Source organism: Tamandua tetradactyla, chromosome 19, assembly GCF_023851605.1.
Source record: "Tamandua tetradactyla isolate mTamTet1 chromosome 19, mTamTet1.pri, whole genome shotgun sequence".
NCBI lineage: Eukaryota > Metazoa > Chordata > Mammalia > Pilosa > Myrmecophagidae > Tamandua > Tamandua tetradactyla.
This window is the reverse complement of record NC_135345.1, coordinates 5,759,002-5,774,366: the sequence shown is the minus strand read 5'-3', so window position 1 is coordinate 5,774,366 and position 15,365 is coordinate 5,759,002.

The window sequence follows — 15,365 nt, the reverse complement described above, 5'->3', positions numbered from 1 at the left end:
TGCATGTAGAAGGCAGCAAACAAGTAAATGTAGAGTGTGAGCTCTTCTACAGGATGACCCTGTTTCCTAGTAAATGAAGGGTCTGGGGACTGCTAGAGAACAGAAGAGTTTAAAAGACAAAGCAAATTGAATGTGTGGCCCTTTCTTGGATGGTGATGAAAGAAACCAACTGTAGGAAGATGTTTGTGTTGGAAACAACCCAAGTGTCCATCAAAGGATGAATAGATAAACAAAACATGGTCTTTCTGTACAATGGAATATTGTGTTCAGCCCTAAAAAGGAATGAAGTTCTGATATGTTCTACTGCATTAGATAGAACTTGAAATCATTAAGCTAAGTGAAATGAACCAGACTACAAAAGAGCAAATGTTGTATGATTCCACTAATGTGACATATTTAGACTAGACAAATTCATAGAGACAGAAATAATAGAGATTACCCAGGACTGGAGGGAGGGGAAAATGAGGAGTTATTGCTTAATGGGTACAGAGTTTCTATTTCAGGTAATGAAAATTTTGGAAATAGATAGTGGTGACTTTTGTTCTAGTTTGCAATATACCAGAAACTCAATGGCTTTTAAAAAGGGGAATGTAATAAGTTGCAAGTTAACAGTTTTTAGGCTGTGGAAATGTCTCAATTAAAGCTAGTCTATGGCAATGTCCAATCTAAAGCATCCAGGAAAGATACCTTGATTCTAGAAGACCGATGAAGTTCAGGGTTTCTCCTCAAATGAAAGGGCACATGGCGAACACAGTCAGGGTTTCTTTCTCATCTGAACACGGTGTCGTCTGCTAGCTTCCTCTCCTGGCTTCCTCTGAAATGAAGCTCCCTGGGAGGCATTTTCCCTCTTCATCTCCAAAGGTTGCTGGCTGGTAGGCTCTGCTTCTTGTGGCTATGTCATTCTCCCCTCTCAGAATATCCCGCTTTCTCCAAAATGTTTCCTCTTTTATAGGACTCTGGTAAACTAATCAAGACCCACATAGACCGTGTCTCCACCTAATCCAGTTTAACAACCACTCTTGATTGAGTCACATCTCCAGGGAGGTGATCTAATTATAGTTTCAAACATACAGGACTGAAGATGGATTAGAAGAAACAGCTGCCTTTACAAAATGGGATTATGATTAAAACATGGCTTTTCTGGGATACATACATTCTCTTAAACTGGCACATTCCACCCTCTGGACCCTAAAAAAGACATGATTATCCATATACAAAATACATTCATTCCATCACAATATCAGAAAACTTTCAGGCATTTCAGTAACAATCAAATGCAATACAAAGTTATAACCAGTCCGAAGTCTCATCAAAGTTAGTAACAGGCATGGTTTGTTCTCAGGCTAAATTCTCCTCTGGCTCTGGACCAATGAAACTCAGAACAAGTTATTTGCTGCCAACATACAAAGGAGGAACAGTCATAGGATACATATTCCCATTTCCGTAGGGTGGAAGAAACACAGGGGTCACTGGACCCATACAGTTTTAAAAACCCGCTGGGCAAAGCCCTTTAGATTTCAGAGTCTGAGATTCATTTATCTTAGGGTGGGCCTTAGAAAGCAGCAGTCCCACCCTTTCCTAGAGCCTATGCAGAGGCTTGCCTCTCTCCAAACGCACCCTTGGGGGACATTGGGGAGACCACCTTTTTCTCAGCTCCACCCTCTCCAAGCATTGGGACTGCACCCGGGCTCTTTGCCATCTCCTGGGCACACGCTCAACCCCTCCATGTGGTGGCAGCCAGGCTGTCCCCAAACACCAAGGAGTATGGTTCACCCTCTCCAAGGCCTGAGGCGGCATGGCTGTTCCACTGCCACGAGGTGGAAGGCCCATCCTCTGTCCTCGGGGCAAACTCACCCTCTCCATGGGTTTGGGTGGGTCCGCTCTCCTGGCCTGAGGCTTCTTGACTTCAGACCCCAGCCTCCAGGGTTTTGCCTTTGAAGTTATTTTTCCTCCAGTGTGTCCCTTTCTTGTCCCTCTCAGTCCCAACTGGCAGTGGTTCTCTTTATACAGATCCCACAACACTCTCGTTGGCTTTCTATGCAGTAGCTTTGGACTGTGCCCATCAGACATAAGGAATTTCGTCAAATCCTTTCTAGCTAACTCTATGTCCAATCCTGGCTTTCTCTGAAATGGCTGACTGGTTCCACATTTGGCCAAACCCTCATGTGGGGCACCACTCTCTGGGGTCTCCCCTTCTGGAAGCCCAGAATTTTTCAGAACATTAATTTCTGGTTTCTTGTACCCAAGAGTTCAGTTCTCAGCTTATCTCTTTCCTATCACATTTCACAATAAGCTGTGAGGAGAAATCAGGTTGTGCTTCCCACACTTAATTTGGAAATCTCTTCTGCTAAATGTCTAAGTTCATGGCTTTTAAAATCTGCCTTCCAGCCAAAGCCACTAGTCAGGTTTGCCAGATTATCTGCTATTTTAAAACAAGGATCACCTTCCTTCCAGTCTGTAATGACACATGCCTCATTTCTGTCTAGAGCTTGATCAGAGGTCCACATTTAGAGTCCACATTTCTACCAACAGTCCCATCAAAGCATTTTAGGCCTTCTCTATCAAGCTTCTCACAATTCCTCTAAAATATTCCCCTTATCCATTTAAAAAAAGTTCCAATATGTTTGGTATTTACAAACTGCAGCAGCACCCCACTTCTGGTACCAAAATCTGTTCTAGTTTGCTAGCTGCCATAATGCAATATACCAGAAATGGAATGGCTTTTTTAAAAAAGGGGTTTTCAATTACAAAATGGGCAAAAGACTTGAATAGACACTTCTCAGAAGAGGAAATACAAATGGCCAAAAGGCACATGAAGAGATGCTCAACATCCCTGGCTATTAAAGAAATGCAAATCAAAACCACAATGAAATATTCACACCCACCAGAATGGCCATTATCAATAAAACAGAAAATGACAAATGCTGGAGAGGATGTGGAGAAAGAGGCACACTTTTCCACCGCTGGTGGGAATGTCAAATGGTACAACCGCTGCGGAAGGCAGTGTGGTAGTTCGATTCAGTTGTCAACTTGGCCAGGTGAAGGCACCTAGTTCTGCTGCTGTAGACATGAGCCAATGGTACGTGAACCTCATCTGTTGCTAATTACATCTGCAGTCGCCTAGGAGGTGGGCCTGCTGCAGTGAATGACATTTGACTTAAATGGCTGGTGCTTAAATGAGAGACTCAACGTAGCACAGCCTAAGCAACTCGGCATTCCTCATCTCAGCACTCACAGCTCAGCCCAGACCTTTGGAGATGCAGAAAGGAATCACCCCGAGGAAAGTTGTTGGAACCCAAAGGCATGGAGGGAAGGCCAGCAGAGATTACCCTGAGCCTTCCCATGTAAGAAAGAACCTCAGATAAAAGTAAGCTGCCTTTCCTTTGAAGAACTAACAAAATAAATCCCCTTTTATTAAAAGCCAATCTGTCTCTGTTGCATTCCAGCAGCTAGCAAACTAGAACAGGCAGTTTGGTGTTTCCTCAAAAAGCGAAATATAGAATTGCTATATGACCTGGTAATACCATTGCTAGGTATCTACTCAGAGGACATGAGAATAAGGACACAAACAGACATTTGCACACCAATATTTATAGCAGCATTATTTACCAGAAAAGATGGAAACAGCCAAAATGTCCATCAACAAACAAGTGGCTAAACAAACCGTGGTATATACATATGATGGAATATTATGCAGCCATAAGACAGAATAAAGTTATGAAGTATGAAACAACATGGATGGACCTTAAGGACATTATGCTGGGTGAGATTAGCCAGAAACAAAAAGACAAATACTGTATGGTCTCATTGATATGAACTGACTTTAGTGAATAAACTTGGAGAATTTCATTGGTAACAGAGACCATCAGGAGGTAGAAATAGGGTAAGATACTGGGTAATTGGAGCTGAAGGGATACAGATTGTGCAATAGGACTGAATGTAAAAACTCAGAAATGGACAGCACAATACTACCTAATTGTAATGCAATTGTGTTAAAACACTGAATGAAGCTGAATGTGAGAATGATGGAGGAGGGCTGGGGGTACAAATGAAATCAGAAAGATAGATAATAAAGACTGAGATGGTATAATCTAAAAAAAAAAAAAAGAGTGGGGTTAATAAATTGTTAATTTACAGTTCTAAGGCCAAGACAATGTCCCAATTAAAACAGGTTCATAGAAATGTCCAATCTAAGGCATCCAGGGAAAGATAGGGGGATTCAAAAGGCTGATGAAGTTCAGGGTTTCTCTCTCAAATGGAAAGGTATATGGTGAACACGGTCAGAGTTTCTCTCTCAGCTGAAAGGGCACATGGTGAACACGGCATCATCTACCAGCTTCTTCTCCTGGCTTCCTGTGTCATGAAGCTTCCCGGGAGGCATTTTCCTTCTTCATCTCCAAAAGTCACTGGCTGGCGGACTCTGCTTCTCGTGGCTGTGTCATTCTGCTCTGTTCTTTCTGAATCTCCCCCTTTCTCCAAAATGTTTCCTCTTTGATAGGACTCCAGTAAACTAATCAAGACCCACATAGAATGGGTGGAGACACGTCTCTATCTAATCAAGTTTAATACATATATCGATTGAGTCATATCTCCATGGAGATAGCCCAATCAAGTTTCTAACTTATAGTACTGAACAGGGATTAAGAGAAACGGCTGCTTTCACAAGATTGCTTATGATTAAATCATGGCTTTTCTAGGGTGCATAAATCTTTTCAAACCAGCACACAGTCGTACACTTAAAATTAAATTTAAAAATTTAATTTAATTTTACAATTAAATTATTTTACAATTAATTATTTTATTAAATTAAATTTTAATTTAATTTTTTAATCGTACAATTTAAAAAGATCTTAGTGAGATGGCTGGGGGAATTTAAATATAAACTGGGCATTAGATGATATTGAAGAGTTATACTTTTGTTAGGAGTGATTTGGCCTGGTGGTTATATAATCATGTCCTTGTCACTTAGAAATACAAAGTATTTATAGTGAATTTGCACAATTCCTGGAATTTGCTTTATAAATAATCCAGTTTTTTATAAAACGGAGGCAGGAGAAACAACCAGCAAAATGTTGTTATAGTGTGGGGACTGTGGAGAGTTACAGCTATTTTCTTTTTGTAAACGTTTGAAATTTCCTCTAAGAACTTAAAAAGAAATTCTCCATTGGCTGTGACCTTGGGCAAGTCAATCACTCTGCACCTCCGTTTGCTCACCTGTGAGCTGGGATCCTGTCATTTATCTCATAGGTAGAAGATTAAGAGATGGAAATGTTCATTTCCTTCCTCTCTTGGAGGACCCGGGGAATCAGAAGGACGTCCCAGCGCAGCCTGGGAGGCAGATGATCAGAGAGGCCTAACAGGGCCGTTGCTGCAGAGGCAGGCACCCGGGTCCCCCTGCACCTGCAGGGTCAGGCCAGCCGCGAGGCCATGCCCGGGTCCGCAGCCCCAAATGCCGAGCTCCCTCCCTGGTGGCCACGGTGGGAACTGCGCCCAGGGGCCCAGGAGCGGTCCAAGAACCGGAGATGGCATGCCTGCACCGGAGGTCGTGTGGCTGTAGGTGTGGTGCTGCCAGGCCCTGCAGGCAGGACGTGGGATCTCGGGGCCGCCTGCTGCAGAGTGTGTGGCTGTCATTATGACCCCCCCAGTACGGGGAGGCTCAGCGCCCCAGGAGATGGAGCATCAGGCTTTGCAATAAGCACGTTTAAGAAGTGTGGCTGTGAAGGGTGTGGTAGGCTGAATTCTGACAGTGGGACCCCCTTCCTCCCTCACCCCAAGATTCCCAACCCCATCATTCCACCAGACTCCCTGTGGAGGTCCGGCAGTGAATCACCTTAGTGGGTGGAATTAAAGTCCCAAGTCATTTAGTCTTAAGTCACGGGGGTGATCCACAGGGCTCAGCCTTGAGGAGGTCTTTAAAAGCAGACTTTCTGCAGCTGGTGGCAGAAGGGGGAAGTGGAGGGATGGGAAGCTGGGAAGAACCCCGGGCACTGTCACTGGTTTGAAGATGGCCTCCAGGAGCAGAGTGTCCTGAGCTGACAGCCAGACTGGGGGCCTCGGACCTGCAGCCGCAGGCAGCTGGACCTGCCCACCCCCCTGAGGAGCTGGGAAGCGGGTCCTTCCCCAGAGCCTGCAGATGAGAGCCGAGGCCGGGGGCACGCCGGCGTGCGCGTTCTGTGACCCGGAGCAGAGAACCAACCGAGCTCTACCGTCCAGTTCATTTAAGATGCATCCACAGTCCCATGAGGCAGACCTTACTTTCATTCTCCCTTTTTCATTTCATCTCTGTTTTGGACCTCAGGGAACAGAATGGATGTAAGCACTGGTTTATGCCCTGTTCTCCTTATTGGTCCAAGCCTGGTCCCCTTTGTTTGTTTCTAACAGACACCCCCGAGCCCGCCAGCCAGGTGGCGAGTCTTGCCTGGAAGACAGGAGCCTCTGCCCGGCCATGGGTCCCGCTGCTCCTCCCCTCTGGCCCCAGCTCCACGTCAGAAAGAATGTTCTTGGTAAGAAAAATACTACCATACGGGGCCACAGACGTTCAAGTTGAAATAACTTTCCATGTAAAGAGCCAGACTTCACAGGAGGAGGCTTAACTGGGATAACCATTTGCACAGGGAATGAGCAAATGTAAAATCGATTCACCATTTCCCTGAAAGCCATTTAATCGATAGATGTAGCTGCCTGGAAGGTGTGCCCTCCAGATGTGATCCTTCCTCTCCTGATGCAGCGCAGGGCCGGGGGGCTTCTGTGGGGAGGGGCACGGGGTGGGGCATGGTGGGGGGCTTGGCTCGCCCCAGAGAACAGGGCTGGAGACAGGACAGCTTTTTAATCAGCCCATGGACATGGAGAGAGAACTTGAGTTTGAGTCTGGTTAAATTGTCCGTCCTGAGCACATTGTGGCTGAAACTCTCCTGTGTGATTGCCAAATCAGCCAGAAGGTAAGGCATGACTGTGAAAAGCACTGCGGGGAAGTATTGGCAGGAGGGAGAGTTTCTGATTATGCGAAGTATAGATGCTTATTGTAGAAATGCTGGAAAATGTGAGAGGCAGGGTCATGTAAAAACACTGTTCTAGTTTGCTAGCTGCCAGAATGCAATATACCAGAAATGGAATGGCTTTTAAAAAGGGGAATTTAATGAGTTGCAGTTTATAGTTCTAAGGCTGAGAAAATGTTCCAATTAAAACAAGTCTATAGAAATGTCCAATCTAAGGCATCCAGGGAAAGATACCTTGGTTCAAGAAGGCCGATGACGTTCAGAGTTCCTCTCTCATCTGGAAGGGCACATGGCGAACATGGCATCATCTGCTAGCTTCTTCTCCTGGCTTCCTGTTTTATCAAGCTCCCTGGGAGGCATTTTCCTTCTTCGTCTCCAAAGGTCACTGGCTGGCAGTTCTCATCTAACCCGCGGCACGTGGAGCTCACTTACTCGTCCTGTTTGTCACTGTGTCCCCCCACTGGAATGTAAGCCCATGGAGCAGGGCGTGTGGGCTTTATCCCCTGCCAATGGCCTTGGGCGGTGCCTGAAGGACGGGCCTCTGGGAGGTCCAGGCAGAAAAGGCCCTTTCAAGACTTGCCCAGACTAGCCCAGAATTTTGTCCTTTGCGGTGCTGTGTTGAAAGTTCTTGCTGCTGTAACAGACTTGAATGTCTTCCCTTTAACTATGGAAATGCGGAAAGCATTTTCTCTAATGGGACTTTTCAAAACTAAAGATTTTCTTTAAAGTAGAAAAAAGCCACTGGCGTGAGGCAGTGGGACCTTTGGAGAACCGAGCCGGGAAATGCTGCTCAGTAAATCACAATTACGGGCCCTGCGAGGGGCCAGGTCCGCCCCATCGGCTGCTGCTGAGCCCGGCCCGGCCTCGCCCTCCATCTACGCACACAGACCACCGGCCTCCAGCTCCCGGCTGCAGGCTCTATGCATGGCCGAGTTCCATCTCTGAGTGTGCTGCAAACACCCTTTGATACTGATACCACTTCTCAAAAATTGGGTTTGGAAGGCACGCATGACGTTTTGAAGGGTTTCGTTGATGCTGTTGGAGAATGATGGGGAGGTAGCAGGGTGGGTACCTGGACCGGTTTGAAAGGATCATGCATTAGGTACCCCAGGAGAGCTGTGTTTTAATCCTGACCCAATCTTGTGGGAGCAGCCATTCTTTTAATCCCTGTACAGTACTGTAGGTTTGAATCTTTTGATTAGATTATTTCCACGGAGATGTGATACACCCAGCTGGGGTGTTAACTTTTGATTAGGTGGAGATGTGACTCCACCCATTCCAAGTGGGTCTTGATCAGTTTACTGGAGTCCTTTAAAAGAGGAAACATTTTGGAGAAACCTCAGAGCAGATAGAGCCTAGAGACAGAAGTCTCAGAGCCGACAGAAACTTCACAGCAGAGCTGACACAGATGCTGACACACGGAGAACAGAGACATGGATGTTTGGAGATGCTTGGAGCCCAGCAGACATTGCCATGAGATGTTAAGAAAGCCAGAACCTGGAGAGGCAGATACCAACCACGTGACTGCCCAGCTGACAAAGGAGCTCCTAACCTTCCTCGAATTAAGGTAATCTCTTATTGTGCCTTAATTTGGGCATTTTCATTGCCTTAGAACTGTAAATCTGTAACTTACTAAATCCCCCTTTATAAAAGCCATTCCAGTTTTGGTATGTTGCATTCTGGCACTTACAAACTAACACAGTACCTTGCCATTTCTTATGTTCAGTGCTCACTGCTTCCCGGGGCTCTTCCAAGGATTCATGAACCTTAATCTGTTGACTCCTACAGCTCCCATGGTGCTTTGCCCTTGTTTTAGGATTGTTTTTGCCTTTTTTTCTTTTAAACTACCCAGCACATTTTTTTATTCCCTTCCTCTGCAACAGACTGTCCCCCTAGCCTGACGCCGGGCCTTTTTATAGCATCCTGTCCTCTTAGCAATGGTGATTGGTCCAAGGGCTGAGCATGTGACCCAAACAGGGCCAATCAGATCCTTCCCTGGAAGTACTATATGGGAGACTGGGGAAACGTCACTCCCTTCCAGGTTCCTCATGCTGGGAAGATGGGTGTGTGTTCCCTGTCTGCCCCTGGGAGTCCAGCAGGGAAAGCAGAGACAGGAGGTCTGGAGGCATTTGTTGGAGAGTCTGAGTCCCAGTCCCAGTGCCTGAACCCTGGCTTCCTCCAGCCCTTTCTCCACTCTAGTGAGGCATCCGGGGTCCAACCCTGCCTTGAACCAAACTATAAATTAGCTCCGTTTGCTGACATTGATTTGAATTAGAACATAAAAATGTTCTAATGCAACTGAGAGTCCTCAGTGAAATAAACTTGGCCATTGCATCCAAGGCAGAGTCCCAGCTCTCCGCTTTGGAACCTGAGCTCTTTCCAGTACGTGCCCGTCCATCCCTCCTGCAATTCTGACACCACCAAATCATCCACAGTGCGACTATTTCACCATAATCTCTGGAGGCTTTTCTCAACAAGGAAGCCAAGGCCTGGAGCCTCAGCTGCCGGCCTCAGGGTGCACAGTTGTAGGTGGCAGACCAGGGGCTGGGTCCCCAGGCTCCCCCACCCCACACATGGTGCTGCTGACCAACCCATGCTTCAGGCCGTGGCTGGGAGCCAGCAGCACGTGGGCAAACCTATGAAAGGGTGGTCCATTAATGTGGCACGAGAGTGGTTAGGACACCTCCAGAGGCTGCCCTCGGCTGGGGCATGTGCCTTGGGCAGAGTGATGGTTAGATTCTGGTGTCAACTGTGAGGATATTTTGTGGCTGGTTGATTAAATCATCAGCCAGTTGATTGCAGCTGTGGCTGATTACATCTACGATCAACTAAGGCATGTATCCCACAACGAAATACTCAAGGAAGAAGAAAGACTACTTCACTGTTTCTTTATCCATCAGCCTCTTCAGTGGGGTGCGTTCAGACCCTTCATTGAAGCTGCCAGCTCCATAGCCTGCCCCGCAGATTTTGGATTCTTTCATTCCCATGGTTGCATAAGACATATTTTGTAAATCTCATACCTAACAGATATCGCCTGTGGGTTTTGTTTCTCTAGAGAACCCTCATTAACACGGCAGCTTCTGCTGAAATCCTCACAGCATTCCTGATTGAGGTGACAGTTATAGCAGCAGCAGGCTGGTTCAAATGACAAAAACAGCCTCTACTGGCCCTGGGCTGGGTGGCCAGGGATTGTCATCTCAGCCCTCCCAGCAGTCCTGCGGGTCAGCGTTCCCATTTTGCCAATGAGGGATGGAGGGTCTGAGAGGTTAGGCGGTCAGCTTAAGGTCTGTTTCAGTTTGTTAATGCTGCTGAATGTGCAATATGCCAGAAATGGACTGGTTTTTATAAAGGGGATATTCTAGTTCGCTGGCTGACAGAATCCAACACACCAGAGATGGATTGGCTTTTAATAAAAGTGGGTTTTAGTTAAAAATGTATAGCTCTTCAGAGTGAAGGCAGCTAACTTTAAAACGAGGTTCTTTCTTATGTGGAAAGCACAGGGAGATCTCTGCTGTCCTTCTCTCCAGGTCTCTGGGTTCTGACAACCTTCCCCGGGGTGATTTCTGCCTACATCTCCAAAGACCTGGGCTGAGCTACGAGTGCTGAGATGAGGTATGCTGAGCTGCTTGGGCTGTGCTACCTTGCACTCTCTCATTTAAGCACCAGCCAATTAAATCAAACATCATTCATTGCAGCAGGCATGCCTCCTAGCCAACTGCAGATGTAATCAGTGACAGATGAGGTTCACATGCCATTGACTCATGTCCACAGCAATAGATCTAGGCACCTTCACCTGGCCAAGTTGACACCTGAACCTAACTACCACAGGGGATGTATTAAGTTTACAGTTCTAAGGCCATAAAAACATCTAAACTAAGGCATCCAGGAAAGATACCTTGACTCAAGAAAGGCTGATCTGGGAAGACATGTGGCTGGTGTCTGCTGGTCCTTTGGCTTCTGGTTTCAAACAGCTTCCCCAGGGGTATTTTCTTTCTGCATCTTCAAAGGTCTTTGCCTGTGCAGGCTCTGAAGTTTCTTCCAAAAAGCTTCCCTCTTAAAGGACTCCAGTAAGCAGCCCCACCTTGAATGGGCAGAGACACATCTCCATGGAAACTCCATAATCAAGAAGTCCCACCCACAATTGGGAAGTTCACAGCTACATGGGAAGAACTTAAAAAAAATCCCACCCAACAATATTGAATTAGGATTAAAGAACATGGCTTTTCTGGGGTACACAATAGTTTCAAACTGGCACGAGATTCCAACACACAGAGCAGGAAGAGAGGGGAAGAGGAGAGTTATCATTCAAACCTGCTGCTCAGGGGCTTTTCGGATTTACTAGAAAGTCCAGCCATGTCAGGGACAGGGTAAAATCCTTTGCATTAGCAAAATATATATATTTTTTAATATATATATATATATATATTTTAATTCTGCAAGTAATGAATGAACACCTTGTAAAAATCCAAACAATGTAGAATGGAAGTCCCCACTCCCAACTATGGTCAACCATTTTGTTGTTTTTTTGTTTTTTTTTTTTACTTTTTTTAATTGTGAAATATGACATTTATACAGATAGCAATAAATTTCCAGGTATATTTTAACAAGTAGATATAGAACAGATTTTAAAGTTTCATATGGGTTATAGTTCCAAGATTTTTCATTTTTTTCTTGTAGTTGCTCAAAGACACTGAAGACCAAAAGAAATACCAATGTAATGATTCAGCAATCATACTTATTTGTTAAATCCTATCTTCTCTGTTATATTCCTCCTTCTCTCTTTCCTCTTTTCTTCACGAAACATAACACATATACAAAAAAGTAATAAATTTCAAAAGTACATTGCAACGATTATTTGTAGAACAGATTTCAGAGTTTGGTATGGGTTACAATTCCACAATTTTAGGTTTTTACTTCTAGGTGCTTTAAGGTATAAGATAAAAGAAATATCAATATACTGATTCAGCACTCATACTCATTTGTTAAACCCTACCTTCTCTGTAAATTCCACCATCACCTTTGTCTTTCTCCCACTCTTTAGGGGTACTTGGGCTATGCCCCTTCTAACTTTTTCAGAAGGGGCTGTTGATGATATGGGATGGGGGGATGGAACTAGCTGGTGTTCTGGAGAGGCTGCCCTCTCTGCGTTTCAGGGTTTATCTGGTCCAGGGACCCTTCTGGAGGTGGTAGGTTTCCATGCCTAGTGGATGGAACCTTTGTAGAATCTTATATAATGTCTTAGGTGTTCTTTAGGTTTGGAAGGAATGGTTTTGGTTGGGGCTTGGCAAGCCATAACAGGTAGCAATGTCTAACTGAAGCTTGCATAAGAGTGACCTCAAGTGGCCTCTCAACTCCATTTGAACTCTGCCAGCCACTGGTATCTTAATTTTTATACTTCTTTTACAAGAGCAAGCCTCAGGATCAAGGGCTTGGCCTATTGATTTGGGTGTTCCTAATGTTTGAGACAGTATCAGAGTTTCCCCTGTGGTAATGTTTAATAGTTCCTTATTTTTCCTTCCATCCCTCAAGGGACTTTGCCATTCTTATTTTGGGCTCCTTGTGTTTGGATTGTTTAAATGAGCTATCCAGATTGTTGAATTAGATTATGTGCTACAGAAAATTTAGGTTCTGGACAAAATGAATCTTTCTTCCTTTGGTCTCAAAGAGTTGGTGAAGTTCTAAAATAGAGGTGATGTACTCCTTACCCCTGTGTTCTAAATTACCTTAATCCCAACCTGATCAGCTTCACTCCTATCTCTAAATACCAGGTTATACACATATAAAGCCCCTCTAATGATCAACTGTTTTTTAAGGCAGTTTAATACCTTTCCATATATTTTTCTAGACATTTATATTATATATACCTATGTCTGTTTAGCTTTAGTTTTATAAAAATGAGATCATGCTATTTGCATGTTCTACAATTTCCTTTTTTAAAAACTTATTTCCATGTTAATAAATATATCCTTACTAGCAACTCATTTAATTAGCCATTTCCCTATTGATGAATTTATTTAGCTTCTTTTTTTTTTCCTGTTTTCTGTTTCCTTTTTTCATCATTAAAATCAAATGTCCTGAGTCCCATGAACACTTGGTGGTATTTTAACTGTGATAGAATTATACCGATTGGGAGTCAATTGATGTCTTTATAATATTGAGTAGTTTCTTCCTGAAAAATGATATAATTTTCTATTTATCCAGTTCTTTTAAAAAGTTTTTTTAGGAAAAGTTTTGTTGTTTTCTTGCATATATTTTTGTTAGATTTATCCTAGGTATTATACAGTTTCTGCTGCTTTTGTAAATGGGCTGTTCCATTACATTTTCAAATTGGCCAAAATTTATATATTAGTCCTCTATCTGGTCACCTTTCTGAATTCTCTTATTATTTCAAATTATTTTTGTATTATATTAAGTTTATTTTTTCCAAATAAATGTATGGCCAACTATGACTGCTTTACATTTTCTTTTCTATTATTTACATCTTATTCTGTTTTCATGTCTTATTGCATTTGCCTTCAATTTAATTAATGTTGAATTTTAGCAGTGATCGTGTTTGTTTCCTGATTTTAACAAGGTGCTTGTAATGACTTTCCATTAAGTATAATGCCTGCTATAGGATCTGGTGTTTAAGGGCATTTGTTCAAAATACATCTGGGACACACACTCTTCTCTTCACATTCACAGCTACTATTTTGCTCAAAACCATAAGAGTGTCTCACCTAGAGGTGCACACCAGCTCCTCCACTTCCACAGTTGATCATGCGCCCACTTCTGGATCTACCCTCAACAAAATGACCACAATTGCCTTTCAAAAATCCTAAGTCAGACCATGGTTTTCTTTTTTTTTCCCCTGACCTTTTTTTTAAAAAAATTATTTATTAATTAAAAAAAATTTAACAAACGAACTAAAACATTAACATATATAATCATTAATTCACAATATCATCACTTAGTTGCATATTCATCATTTCTTAGAACATTTGCATCAATTCAGAAAAAGAAATAAAAAGACAACAGGAAAAGAAATAAAATGAAAACAGAAAAAAAAAGATTATACATACCATACCCCTTACCCCTCGCTTTCATTGATCACTAGCATTTCAAACTAAATTTATTTTAACATTTGTTCCCCCATTATTTATTTTTATTTCATATGTTCTACTCGTCTGTTGACAAGGTAGATAAAAGGAGCATCAGACACAAGGTTTTCACAATCACACAGTCACATTGTGAAAGCTGTATCATTATTCAATCATCCTCAACATGGTTTTCTTTTGCTGAAAACCTGCCAGTGGTTTTGCATCAAATCAATAATAAAATCCAATTCCGTTTTACCAAAGACCTCAACCATGCATGTTGTATGTTGTGCTTTCCAAAGGTGGGTACTGAGATGGAATTTGGAATACAAGATGTTTATAAAGATTATAAGGATGGAACTAGCACAGTTTGGGGTGCAAAGAGTGATCAAAATGAGGTGCCCACTTGACAAAGCCTTGGCTAGCCTGGGGGGAGTTCTGGAGTGAAGACATGACCCAGTCCATCACAGTTTCTCAAGTCAGGCTGAAATGGTCACTATTATCAGCCCCCTGTCTCACTCAGTCGCCAGATTCAAGTTGCTTCAGAAAGGGCCTGCTGAACTTGCAGCTGAAGCAATTTTTTCTTCTCATTTTTTACATTTTACCATTTCCTCCTGGGTTTAATTTCCTACCTGTAATAGCAGCTTGATTGCAACCTCAGAAGAGGCCCTGAGCCAGAACCAGCCAGCTTTCTGACCCTCAGAAACTGTGTGCGATAACAAATGTTGGTTGTTTTAAGCTGCTAAGTTTTGGGGTAACTTGTTATACAGCAGAAGATAGCTGACACATATAATCATTTGGAAAGGGCTTCATGAGTGAGTCAGATTTTTAGAGGAGCTTGGTCTTCTCTATTAAGATGCAATGAAAAATGAAAGCAGTTATCTTGATAATTCCACCCACGTAACAATTACTCTATTTAGAGATTTCAGTCCAGTGTTGTGTTGTGCCTTTTATTTTAATTGCATTTCTTCATAATGGTCTTGGTGCCCATTTCACTTGGCTGAGGCTGACCTGGGCTTTATCTCTAAGTTTCCTTCCAGCTCCAGAAAACTCTGGTGATTTTGGGTAATCACACTCATGTTCTGTTTCCCCTTTAAAGAGGGGAAAGGCAGTTCATCAGAGGACGAGCACGCCGCCAGAGAATTCAGCCCTGGCTTGTCATAAAGACTCTGGGCCTGACCTTCAAAACCAATTTTCAGGACCCACGCGCCAAGCTGAACAAGGCAACACCGACGGGGGGCCGTTGCCGAGCAGACTTCAGAAACACCACCCAAGTTGTTTCTGCCACCTCTGC